This window comes from Ambystoma mexicanum, chromosome 3p, assembly GCF_040938575.1.
Source record: "Ambystoma mexicanum isolate Mex_15411 chromosome 3p, UKY_AmexF1_1, whole genome shotgun sequence".
Classification (NCBI taxonomy): Eukaryota; Metazoa; Chordata; class Amphibia; order Caudata; family Ambystomatidae; genus Ambystoma; species Ambystoma mexicanum.
The window spans coordinates 808,423,576-808,436,400 of NC_090925.1; positions in this window are offsets into that span (position 1 = coordinate 808,423,576).

Below are 12,825 nucleotides of genomic sequence, written 5' to 3' on the forward strand. Positions count from 1 at the left end.
CCGAAGAGCATCCACCGGTGGGTTTCCCACCACCTAAAGACCACAGAGACGCCGATGACTCGATGCCCTTGCTGGGCCACAGTTCTTCGTCATCCCTTTGCGGTCCAGAACTATCGTCACCGAGGTGCCCCGCACGCCTCTTCCTTGCAGGACGCCAACGCTCTGTCATCGACGAGCACCACTAAGCTGCCACTTCCCTGCCGTAGTTCACCCTGTTCACCGTTGGACGTTCGACGACCCGTGACTCCTGCCTTAAAGGGAGGGCACTTAAGAAGGGCCTTCGATTCCCCGACACCGAACGCCAAGTTCCCCGACACCTCTCGACGATCCGTGGCTCCCGCCTGAAAGGGAGGCACTCAAGAAGGATCGGGCGGCGCATCGTCGGAGAACTCTATTCCACCAGGTACATTGGGGGGGTAAAACCTTAATAGGAAGAAGTAAGACTATCGAACATTATATGGACTAGGCTTGTGCTATATATCTTTATTTACAGGTTGCCCAGGTGGGGGGATCTCCACACAGAACTGTGCCTAGTGGTAGGGGTCAGTATTCTGCCTATTGTTTCAACCATCTTGCGATCCTTCCTATCTCTATTGCTGGTTTCCTCGTTATTAATCTGTGTGACATTTTAACCGTACAGTTGATGCACTTTAATGAGATTTGATAACATTAGTGGTACCACTTTAGAATTGTATATATTTATCATTATTGACTTCCGAGTACAAAGTGCGTTATTGTGATTGTGTACATACCTTTGAATATTAATTATATAAAGACTGTTTTCAGTAATACAGTGTGTGGACATTCCTTTGTGGGGGCTCGGGGACTACACTGTACTTAAGAACCAGCCTGCATCACCTCCTGAGAAGCTAGGCCTTGATTGCTCGTCCATTGCTACCTTATAGAGAATCTTGGCTGGGGTCTTCTGTGCCTCTCCTCTACCATATAGAGAGCGGAAGTACAGACACCCCCTACCAGTCTTTACAAAAACAAAAAGAAGTTGTTGAAGTTCCCATAGGGAGTTGTAATACTCTTTTACAAAAATTGCATTTGAGACTTGTCCAAGTGACTGTTTCCAAATCAGGGATAATGTCTGCTCCATACATTAAGTTCGGAATGACTTCAGAATATAACATTTAATTATAGGGAGACAAGAGAAACGATCTTATCTCTTGTTAATAAGCTTCTCCTCACCTGCCAATCTAACTGCCTTATGTTTTAGGGTCATAATAAGGTTCTAAAAATTAGCCCCTCCGCAGAGACCACTTCCAACTTCATATCACTAAGACCATTTTAAAGCTGCAAAGCCTCTTTTTGTCTCCGGTCTCAGAATCATGATCTAGGATAGACTTCTATTCAGAGACAAATCATTTGCATTGACATATCCTTGTAAAGCCTTGAGTTGCCTCTGGAGGCCAATTGGGGTTAAGTCTAGCAGAAGCGAATCATCAGCCTACAATAACCACGGAATCTGAAGTTGGTCAAAACAAGGGGGAAGGAATGCATTTTGTGTAGTGTGACCCCAAAATCATAAATAAGTTTCAAAGAATTGGTGCCAAAAAACGCATCCCTGTTTTAGACCACGCTCTATTTAATGCATGTCTGCTGCTCTATTTATAGCTCAAGGAGAGGCTTTCTCCGTTCCTTCCCCATTGTTTCCCATGTGTAGCATTTTATTCTACTAGTAATCCTGAGTTCCTATTGACTTGGGACTGGCCTGATTTGTGCTCTACTGTCACAGTGAATCTTCAAATCTAGGCAGAGTTTCAGCATCATTGTGGGTTGCGTCCCTATGCAGAATGTGATCCCATGTGTTTATATGTTTTTGGGGGAGGAATCCCAGTCTTCTGAAAGACACTGCTATTCAAGTGCGATCTCTGCTCTCTTCTCTCTTTAGTGGGGTAGTTGGTGGAAGATGAGTGTTTTGCACCTTAGCACATGTTTGCAGTGTTGGCCGGTGACCCATCCATCCAGGGCCATCTTAAATTTTTTGGGGCTGGGGGGCACAGACACTCTTGACCCCCCCCCCCGCCACCAAGGGAATGAACGGATACAGAATATCTGGTCACGCCCCCCTTATCGCGGTCACAACTCATAGCTTTATATGCTGCTTCGCAGTTATCAAAATAAGCATTGTTGCTCCCTTTGAGTCACCTTACCTTTTCATAATTGCTGTAATCAGAATATCAACAAGTGGCAGTGGTGTGCAATATATCAATGCTCATTATTATTATTATTATTATAGAGGGAGCAACACAATATCCAGTGAAACTAGGAGTGAGACTTCTTTTTAGAAGAACGAAATCACTATAAGGGCAACTTTTTAGCTAGGTTTAGGGACTTGTAATTTACACAGATTACGCAATACGAAATTATATGACCAGGATCACACATTGGTTAAGCAGTAAAACTGGGATTTGCGCCCACTCTCAAATTTCTGCACTTTTACACTTTCTTTTACAGTTGTTACCATGACCTAAAATAATCCCTTTTTATAGAACTGACTTGGAAAATACACACAGCGCGTAACCAAACATGACAATTTTCAAACCAAAATGTCATAGAAGCGTATTATGCAAATGATTATAACTTCATTGTCTCCATTATCAAGGGATGTACTTACTAGCATACTAATTGTTGTGATTCAGAAGATGATTTTCTCTTTTGTATTTTAAAGCTTTAAATATGTCCAAAACTCAGGCTTTTGAAATTATTATTGATAAACATGTATAAAAAGCTTTGATTTTTTCAAAAAAGTACCCCGTTTTTGTGTCATATAAGCAGATCAACCACATACAATTTCAAGAATCAAGCCCCCCCCCACCCCCCAAAATCCTTCATGAATATTGCTCCCTTGTTCCTGTATGTCACGTCCTTTAATGTTCAGCACCTTTGTTGTAGAACCACAACCCCATGTATGGTTAGCATTTCAAACTTTACAATCCAAGAACCTCCCTCAAATCCCTTTATGAAGGTTGTTTTCACATTCCTTTGCATGATCAACCTTTGCATTAAAGATATAAGACGCTCATCCTCTAACCACGCAGAGCCAGAAGGCACTAGTACACTTTTCCACTCTCGTGGTACAATTCTCTTAGCGGACAATGACGCCCTGAAGAACCGATATCTTTGCAGGTGTGACAAATCTGCTATTAAATCCTCCTCCCCCAAAATAATGGTCGTAAACTCAAAATGAATATCTAGCATAAAAACTGTGTTCATAGTCGATGTGATTTCATTCCAGAATACCCTCAGCCTGCTGCACTCCCACAACATATGTCCGAGTGCGCCCACTCAGTGTTTACACCTCCAACATGCCTCTGAGTCTAGCAAACCCCTTTCAAAGAGTTTAAGCGGAGTCCGTTATACTCGGAGTTTTCATCTTTTTCACAGGAGACAGCACAATAATGTAAGTGATATACGATGATTTGACCAGTATCACTAAAGTCTGCTGGGGAAGAATTCACAGTCTTGAATTTGGCTACCTAATCACTTCTCAGACTAACACTGTATGCTCCCCATTGGAGGGGATTGCCTAGGCTTTACAACTCACCATTTACAACTCCCCATCTGGATAAACCAATGTCTTGACCTTAACCATATAGATTCTATGTTTGTTTTGTAGCACAGCCTGTGCTATCATCAGCAATGCACCTGCACTACAGAGGGGTTGCTATAAAAACGAAGTATATAGCAGTTTTATCAACTTCAGACATAGGAAAGTCTGAGTCAACCTTGCTTGGGTTTACTGTTGTAATCTTGCATAAGGACACAGATCTCTGGAATGAGTGCTTAACACACTGAGCTAACTTCTGAACCATCTCAGCACTCTAATGAATCATGCATTTCAACTTTGGTTATTGCAGATGTTCCATATAATTCCTGCAGAAAGATGGGGATGCTACAGACGTTGTGCCCTAGTGAACGCACACACTGCACACCACTGTGAACACAGACAGCTTTACAGGATGAATTGATCAGAGCCGAATGCACTTGTCAACAGACGGGCAGTGCTTCAGCAGCACCCCATAAAATAGCCCGAGGCTTGCTATTGAATTCTGGTCAACAACGAGAAGTGACTTCTTTAGATCAGACAGACTAGTGGGGGCCCCCCTTCCAAGGTGGGGGCCCGAGGCAAGTGCCCCTTTTGCCCTCCAATAAAGAATTTCCTGCGTCCATATCTCGCCTGGTGTGTAAGTACCGCTACCTCATGGTGCCTTTAAAAGGACTCTCCCCTGCCTGTGATATATCAGGGCCGCAGTCCGCTAAGGGAAGCGTATCCAAAGTTCATATTCAGAACCATCGTCTCCTAAAAAGGGAAAGGGAAATAATAATATGGTTACATCACTTTCTGAAAAATATTTCTAGATAGGTTGCTCAGTTTAATCTTTTCAATTGCAAAATCATCTAAAATGATCCCACGTAAGTGTTTGTTGCCACAATTTGCCGTTTGCAATTATTACAACCTGTGTATATAATTGTATATAAATGTATATTGTATTTCATGCAAAAAGTTTGTGTAACCTTGATGATATGTTCCAAACTACTGTAACCATCTTCTTAAGTATGTAACAGTGTCTAACTGCCTCCGGCCTTGGAGCGCTCTATAAATGACCAAATAAATAAATAAATAACCATATTGGAGCTCATTTTCTCTGAGCTGTAATTTGGCGACGTGGAACTGTCATGTTAACACTGCAACATTAACACCTCCCTGTTGCCAAATCTTAGCCCTTGGCACACAGAGCGCAAAAGTGCAGGAAAAAAGGTGGCGTACATTCATGCACGGCAGCTTTTGCCCTCCCCTTTTGCCCTCCACCATGCACATGAAGTAAACGCCACCTGCCACACAAACATGGCAGGTGACAGTTACAATGGACCCCTAGGGAGTCTGCCGTCTTTTCACAGGTCAACAAGCTGGTGGTTTCCATAGGGATCCACAGCAATTGCCTCTGCATGAAAACACATGTGGGTGCAAATGCTGGAGTATGTTGAAGGGCGGAGAGGAAGGGAGGTGCGGAAATGCAAGTGGCATTCCACCTCTCCTCTCCACCATGAGGCGTAAAAGCCGTACACGAGGCTTTTCCGCCTTTCATTCACGTTCCACCACGGGAACCAAAATGAGCTCTGTAGTGCACTTCATGCCTTTCTGTCTTCTTCATGACAGAAACTACCGGTGTCGCCTGCGTTCCAGACAACCTGCCTTCAGAAGCAGCCCGGGAAAAAACAGCAATCATTTATCTGTATTCAAGAAACAGTTTTGAGTGGGACACTGCGACCTAATTTAACACAACAAAGAGAAAGCGGAAACATGGACCAGTTATTCACCTTTGTAAAGAAAAAAGATTCACTTAACATTGTACCTAAAACAAGCTCTTGTTAAGACTGTTTCAGTGCAACCAAGTTTACCATTAGAATGCTCACCATAAGAAAACTATCGAGTTATTTGAATATTATAAAATGAAACCACATTTTCTTTCCTAACACTTTCTCTGTACTCTACACCAAAACCTTTATGGCTGCTAATACTATTTGCCGGTCAGATAGCTCAGCGGGTTGAGCGCTCACTGCTGCGATCTGAGTGTGATTTGCAGGTGGCAGGTTTGAATCCCAGCAAAGCCAACTCAGCCTTTCATCCTTCCAAGGTTGATAAATGAGTACCAATTTCAGTTGGGTGATATTGTATGTAAATATGTGCTCTGTAAAGCGCTTTGGATTAAGGCGCTATTTAAATAAACACATCATTATCATTATTTGCTAATAGACTTATCGATATCAGATGGGGCCATTATCGCTTGGGATAATGATCCTCCTTTGTTTTAGAAGGTAACACTTCTGTGAAATCTTTAGTGTTGCTATGAGAGGAACTTGCAATCGAGTATTTGTATTGTGCTTCTCCAGTCTCAGTTCTCAGAGGACTCTGTTCATACCACAACCTGGGGTTTCTGCCAAAAACCTGTTCTGCCGTCTAGGCTTCGGCCTTTGACATCCCTTTGCATGCTTCATTCATACCCTGTCTAGCAATGTCGTAGATTTATCGTAACTAACTAACCTTCCGAAGCCAAAACTGGAAAATTGACCGAGCTAATAGGAAAATATTTTTTTATAAGACGTGCAAAATCAGAAGGCACGATCACATCTGCTTGCAGTCGTGGGGTCTGATGGAGTTTTTCAACGTTTTTGCAAATCAGACCATGGTCCATCTTCACGTCTGATTTTATTAATTTTCCCGCAACACGCCTCTTACATGGAGCAAATTAACTGAATGAAAAGTCTATGGAGCCTGATTGACAAAAGTGTTTACAATGGCACAATTCCATTTACAAATGCATTGTAAATCAGGCCCTATGTCGCACCTATCTGGCAAACAGCCTTTTCGTATGCAAAATCTGCCTGAAAGGCTGACACAATTTGCCTTAAAAGCCTGCCCCTCTGCGCTCCCTGTTCTGCATGTTTTGACGCCCAGGGCAGCACCCTGGCTTCCAAACATTTAGAGAAAGCACAATGGAAGCACTCGGGCCTCCCTCAAAAGTCCCCCGAGAGTTCCACGGGAGGCCCATACAGACCAAGCGCGCACTAGCACTTCATCCCATCCATCCTTCCGTTTTTTTGTTTAGAAATTATTATTAGATTAGAATATAAGCAAATAGTACAAGAGAGGGTAATAAACCATGTTTAAAATAATTATATACGCTCACGTATCAAAACTAATATAATTGGTCAAAAACAAGTTGAGCAAAATTAGGATCAATGCGCTTTTAATGTTGAATAGTAATTAAGACAAGGGGGAAACACGGACAAAGATACAATACCAAAGACAGTAGGAAACGATAAGGCAGGGATAACTGATTAAAGGTTGATAATATTTAGTCATGAGTATTGAGGTATTGAATAAATGCATTCAATTTTTTTGTTAAATTTGTGCAAACAGTCAAAAGAAGAAGAATGGCATTTTTTAATCCGATGGGTGGAGCAAATAGAAATCCACCTAGTATTATGACATGGATTAGTTGCATTCTTCCAGTTATATGTAATGTTTTGAAATGCAATACCTATGAACAAATTAACAGGAGTAGGAGATTCAATCTGCTTTATAGCTGGATTAACAATGGAACCAATCATAAGGTTATAAAGCGTTAGAGGTTCTGCCAAATGAAAGATTAATTGCACGCGTGACCAAATCTTAGTCCAAAAAGCAAATAATTGTTTACATTTAAAAATGAAATGAGGAAAATCTGAACTTGGTTCATCACATGGCCAACAGTTATTGGATGAGTTATCTACACCTTTGGCAATACACAGAGGAGTAAGAAAAGCACGCTGAAAAATGAAAAAATAGGTTTGGGTACGATTGGCAGTGATGGACGTAGAATGACATTTTCCAAATTTGGGTAAAAAAATCCGGGGTAGGTTGAAAGTTCCAGTCAATTTCCCATTGTCTGATAGTACTAAGATTGAATGGGTTGGGAGAAGGGGAATCGTTTAGGAACGCATATAGCTTGGCAGCACTAATAAAGGGACTGTTGGTTAAAAAAGTCAGAAAAGGTGAAGGGGATTTTTGGGTCAATGTAGGCAGGGATTTAGTTGTTGATTTGATGAGGGATGTGTGAAAGGGGAGGTCCGAATCAGGGTTATTGTATTGTAAACAAATCTGTCTAAAGGGGATTTCTTCGGAATTGTGTTAAGTTGTTAGACAAATTTGATGCCTGATGCGTACCATCTGTAAATGGAAATAAGATTGGATTTGGTGGAATTTTGTTTATAGAAGCATAGAAAGATGTCATCTGAATTGATTTTAGCGAAAGAATTAGTGGGGAGTTTATTCCAGATAGTTTTAAAGAGGTGTAGCGAAGAAAATGAAGTGCTATTGGGCCAGGAAGAGGTCATTAAGAAGTGGGAAAGGGAGAGCGGCGAAATAAAACAAGCTTCAATATTAATCCAGAGAGGAGCATTATTAAGGTGGGATTCATAATGTTTGTAGAAAGAAGAGTGAATTACAATGGGGATCATGGATAAGGAATAGAGGATAATGGGACTGATTATCGTTTTAATAGTATCAAGGCTTCCCCACCAAGATAGGAAAAGAGGTGATCATCTTGAAGTCATTTCTGTAACTTTTTCAATTAGAAGGTTGGTGTTGAGATTAATCGTGGTGTGAAAATCTTTAGCGATTTGAAGCCCTAGATATGTAATATGTGAGGGTTGCCATGACATGCCAAAAAGAGGGGTATTGGTAGGGTTACATGCATTAGTGAGTGGCCTGACCTCAGATTTATCAAAATGTCATTTGTATCCAGAGACAGTAGAAAAGTTGTTAATGGTAGTTATCAAATGTTGGATGGAGGAGGCCTGATTAGAGAGGTAAAGTAGGATATCATCTGCATAAGCAGATCATTTTATTTCTATATTATTTATAAAGATACTTTTGATGTTGGTGTTAGTTCTCGTGCTTTGAAGAAGGGGTTCTCGTGCAAGATTAAATAGCATGGGAGAAAGGGGACAACCGTGGCATGTTCCTCTTTCTATTTGAAAAGAGGAGGAGAGAGAATTATTGATCAGAATATGAGTGGTAGGATAAGAGTAAATAATTCTGGGCAGATTGATAAAGTACAGAGGGAGCACATGCCAAATTAAAGAATTAAACATGAAAGACCAAGAGACACAATCAAATGCTTTCACAGTGTTGAGGAATAGAAGAGCTTAAGGGTCATGAGAATTTTGAGAATAAGAAAGCATGTTAAATAAGAGTCTGGTATTAGATGAAGCGTGTCGATCTTTGATAAAACCATATTGATCAGGGTGCATATAGTTCAGGCGTTTTGCAAGGATTTTTGCAAACATTTTTTAATCAGAATTGATAAGAGAAATGGGTCTGTAGTTTTCAATTAGAGAGGGGTCTTTATCAGTTTGGGAAAAATTACGAGAAGGGCCTCACCAAAAGAAGCAGGGCTTTGACCAATTTCAACAAAGCCGGAATCTAATTGTAGAGGTTTTGGTGCAATGGAGTCGATGAAAACTTTGTAAAAGTCGGTGGTGAACCCATCAGGGCCTGGGGCTTTATTGGGTTTGAGGTTGAGTATGGCTTGCTTGATTTCAGCTAGGGTGATAGGCGTGTCAAGGGAATAGAGGTCAACCGGGTTGGAGGGATTTATCTTTTTGGTTTTTTTCGAAGAAAGAATGGATTTCAGAAGTGTTAATAGAGGGGTCAGAGGAATATAGGTTGGAATAAAAATCAAGAAAGTCATAATTTATATCTTTTGGTTTGGTTAGTCTGTTACAATCAGGAGAAAGAATATGGGTAATAAGTGATTTTTCTTTTTAGATAAGAGGCTAGCATTCTGCCAGCTTTGTTGGATCCATTGTGAAGTGTAGTTCTAGAGCTAGTATGGTGTTGGCAGCTCTGTCAGTGCATATTTAGTTAAATTCAATTGGTTTAGTCATGAGAGCTTTCATAGTATTAAGATCCAGGTTTGCATAGTAGGATTGTTAAATATGTTTGATTGAGACTAACAGAGCGTTATGATTGAGTTCAGATTTCTGTTTTTTAATGGCAACAAATTGAATTATGAATCTGCGAAGGGTGGCTTTATAAGTGTCACAGTTGTTATTCAAGGAGGTGTGTTCAGGACGTTTATTGAGGAAGAAGTCTTCAAGGAAAGATTTAACTTTGTCAATGAAGGATTTGTCTTTAAGGAGAAACTAATTAAATCTTTTGGAGAAAGTTTAGAAGTAGGTATCCATTCTAGAGTAGTGGAAACGGGTGCATGATCAGAAGTAGTTATGGGACCAATTTCAGAGTTCAAAATGGTAGAAATTAGTGAACAATTAACAAAAACATAATCTAGTCTGGAAAGGGATTGATGGGTAGGGGAATAGAACATATAATCTTTTGTATCTGGGTGACAGAAGCGCCAAGAGTCAATTAGGTTGACGTTTTGTAATAAGTTTAGGAAACTATTTCGGGATTTGGAGTTGATAACATTCGAGGAAGATTTACGGTCAAGGGCAAAGTCAAGGATCTGGTTCATATCTCCAGAAAAATGATTTTGGACCCTTGTGTGAGAGTTTTGATATGAAATTAGACCAAAAACATTGATTACAGTAACAGGTAAATTGTTAATGATTGCTTCTACAATGATCCATCAGAGTTCAGGGTCTTTTTCTTCATTAACTAATGAAAAGTTCAAATGCTTATTAATCAATATAGAAACTCCACTCTTCTTATCTAGAGCATTGAAAAGAGTGTATGACTGACCCATAAAGCTCTAAACATGAGGTTTTCGCTATGCAAACTCAAATGAGCCTCTTGGAGATGCACAATGTTGGGTTTTTGCTTAGCAAGTTGAGAGATAATCTTGCTACGTTTGATAAGACGACTCAGCCCTTTAACATTCCATGTAACAAACTTAATAGACATTTGTGATGATAAGAAAGATAATGGCAGAAGCAGAGAAAAACGCAGTGAGAAATAAAACAGTTATTTACTGCAATGAGTACGATTTTAAAAATTGCAATACGTCATAGGAGTAAAAATGACTAAATATTGTGGTAACACCGATGTAGTAGGGCAAAAACATAAGGAAAGAGACACGACAAAAGAGGAAAAAACATATAAGAATGGACAAGTTGGATAAAAAGGACAACATAAGAATAAGTAATGGCAAAAGGGTAAAGGTGAGATTGGTTAGAAAGTAAGCAAATAAGAGTATCATGGGGGACACCAGAGTAAGGAGATGGAATAAGCACAGGCGAAGAGAAGCAAAGAGCAAGAGGTGAGTATAACGTCTAAAGCTGGATGAGCATGAACACGCAGAATGACCAAAGGAACTACTAATTAGTGAACCAAATGGTTAAATAAATAATATATTGTAAGTCGGATAAGGTAATGGTGAAGTACTACCCACGAGTGGAGTTATTCAAGTTTGCAAAGTTGAAAAAGAAGGATCAATGGATTTGATGGGAGATCTTGATTTGTCTCTCATATGAGTCGAGGTAGACGGAGCATCAAATGGGATTGAGGAAGTTGATCTGCTGTGCTTAGGTGTGTTGATTCTTATGTTTCCTGAAAGAAGGCGAATGAAGTAGAGGGTCTGGCTTGGAAGTGTTGACTGAGGAGTTCAGGGAGGTTGTATCCATCGGTGATGTTTGAAGAGCTTGAAGTAGATTATGAAGATCATTTGGGTCAGTGAACTCTTGCTTAGGTCCGTCTGGAATGGTAAACATCATCCTTGCGGGATCCAAAAGACCATATCTGATGTTCAGGGATTTCAAGAGAGGTCTTATATCTAGGAATCTTTTCCTCTTGGCTTGGGTAATTCTGGAAAAGTCTGTAGAGATAAAGATTCTGTTACCCTGTAAGAGGATTGGGGAATTGTTCCTGGCAGTTAGTAAGATTTGGCGCGCTTGCTGATGTTGTAAGAAGCAAGTGATGAAGGGTCCTGGCGAGGTGTTGTTGCTGGAGAAGTGGGGTCTAATCCTGTGAGCATACTGTAGTTCCAATGGGGGTGAAAAAGTGATCCCTGCGACGGAGGGGATCCAATTGATAAGGAAGTTGATGGGGTCATCTTCAATTTTTTTCAGGGATCCCGTAGAAAGGTTGTCCCTATGATTTCTGTCTTCCAGTTCCATAACTTCACCTTCCAGATGTGCGAGTCTCAATTGCCTGTTCTAGAGGCCCTACACTCTATCTTCCACAATACCAACTATTTCTTCCATTTCATCAAGTCTGCCAGAGAAAGTCTCAATGTCATTTTTAAAACCTTTAAGCTCTCTTGTATGGAGGAGGAGCGGGAGTCCAGCGCAGAAATGGAGAACTGAGTATTGCCAAGTTCCTCTAAAACTTTTTCCTTGCAGGCATTAAATGGTGCATTTTCAGGTGATGTCGCAGTTTGGATGATATCAGCCATGTTTAAGGGTAACAGATATTATCTGTGAGTCAGTAATTGAGCGAAAATTGAAAGAAATTCAAATAAAATGAGAAGTGAATTTTTGCAATTCGGCCACTGGAGGTCAAAAGCGAGTAGGCTGTGTCGAGATGAGTTGATGAGGACCGGAGGTAGCGGGACTGATGGGATGGGCAATGTGAAGAGAGCTTCCACGTTGGGGGAAGCAAGGAGAGGGTTTTGCCAAAAGTTGATTTGATGAATCACAGGTTACAAAGATGGTGCACTTTATTAAGACTTATGGTACAAATAAGACTTGCTGATATATTGTTAAAGAATTAGCTAGTTGCTTCTGGAGCATAGTAAGCTTCGAGTGGTCATGAGTTTCAAATACCAAACTGCCCCATATCACAATATTCAGACATTCATGACAAGGAAACTATCAGGACAGAGTAGAAAGTTAATAATGCCAGCAACTATGTGTTGAAGGTAGTTTTCCTAATAATGCAGCAGTTAATCAGCAAAAATCCAGGTTGTACTGTTTAGTCAGGGAATATAGGAAAGTTCTCAATAAAGTGCTCCAAAGGTGTTAAATATGTAATTTATATTTCCATATGTGCTGCCTGTGTGTTTAAAAAATGCTGTAGCCTTGTGGAAGTGCTTAACTTTACTCACAGGGTCTTTGTATTGAAGCAAATCTGTTTCCTTAAAGTGTGCAGGTGATCTTACTCGCGTAGGACGCGTGAGCTGACAGGATGCGTCGGCTGTTTTCCTGACGTAAAGCCGCTGCTGTAGGCTGGGGCCATCATCTCAGCCGAGCATTCTGCTAACAGTTCACAGCCGGAGTCAACGAACAACAAACGTTGAAGGCCATAGAAAAGGTATTTCTCTGAGGGAGAGCACCATACACGTTTCCGTCGAAGAAATGCAGCTGCGTGTTGGA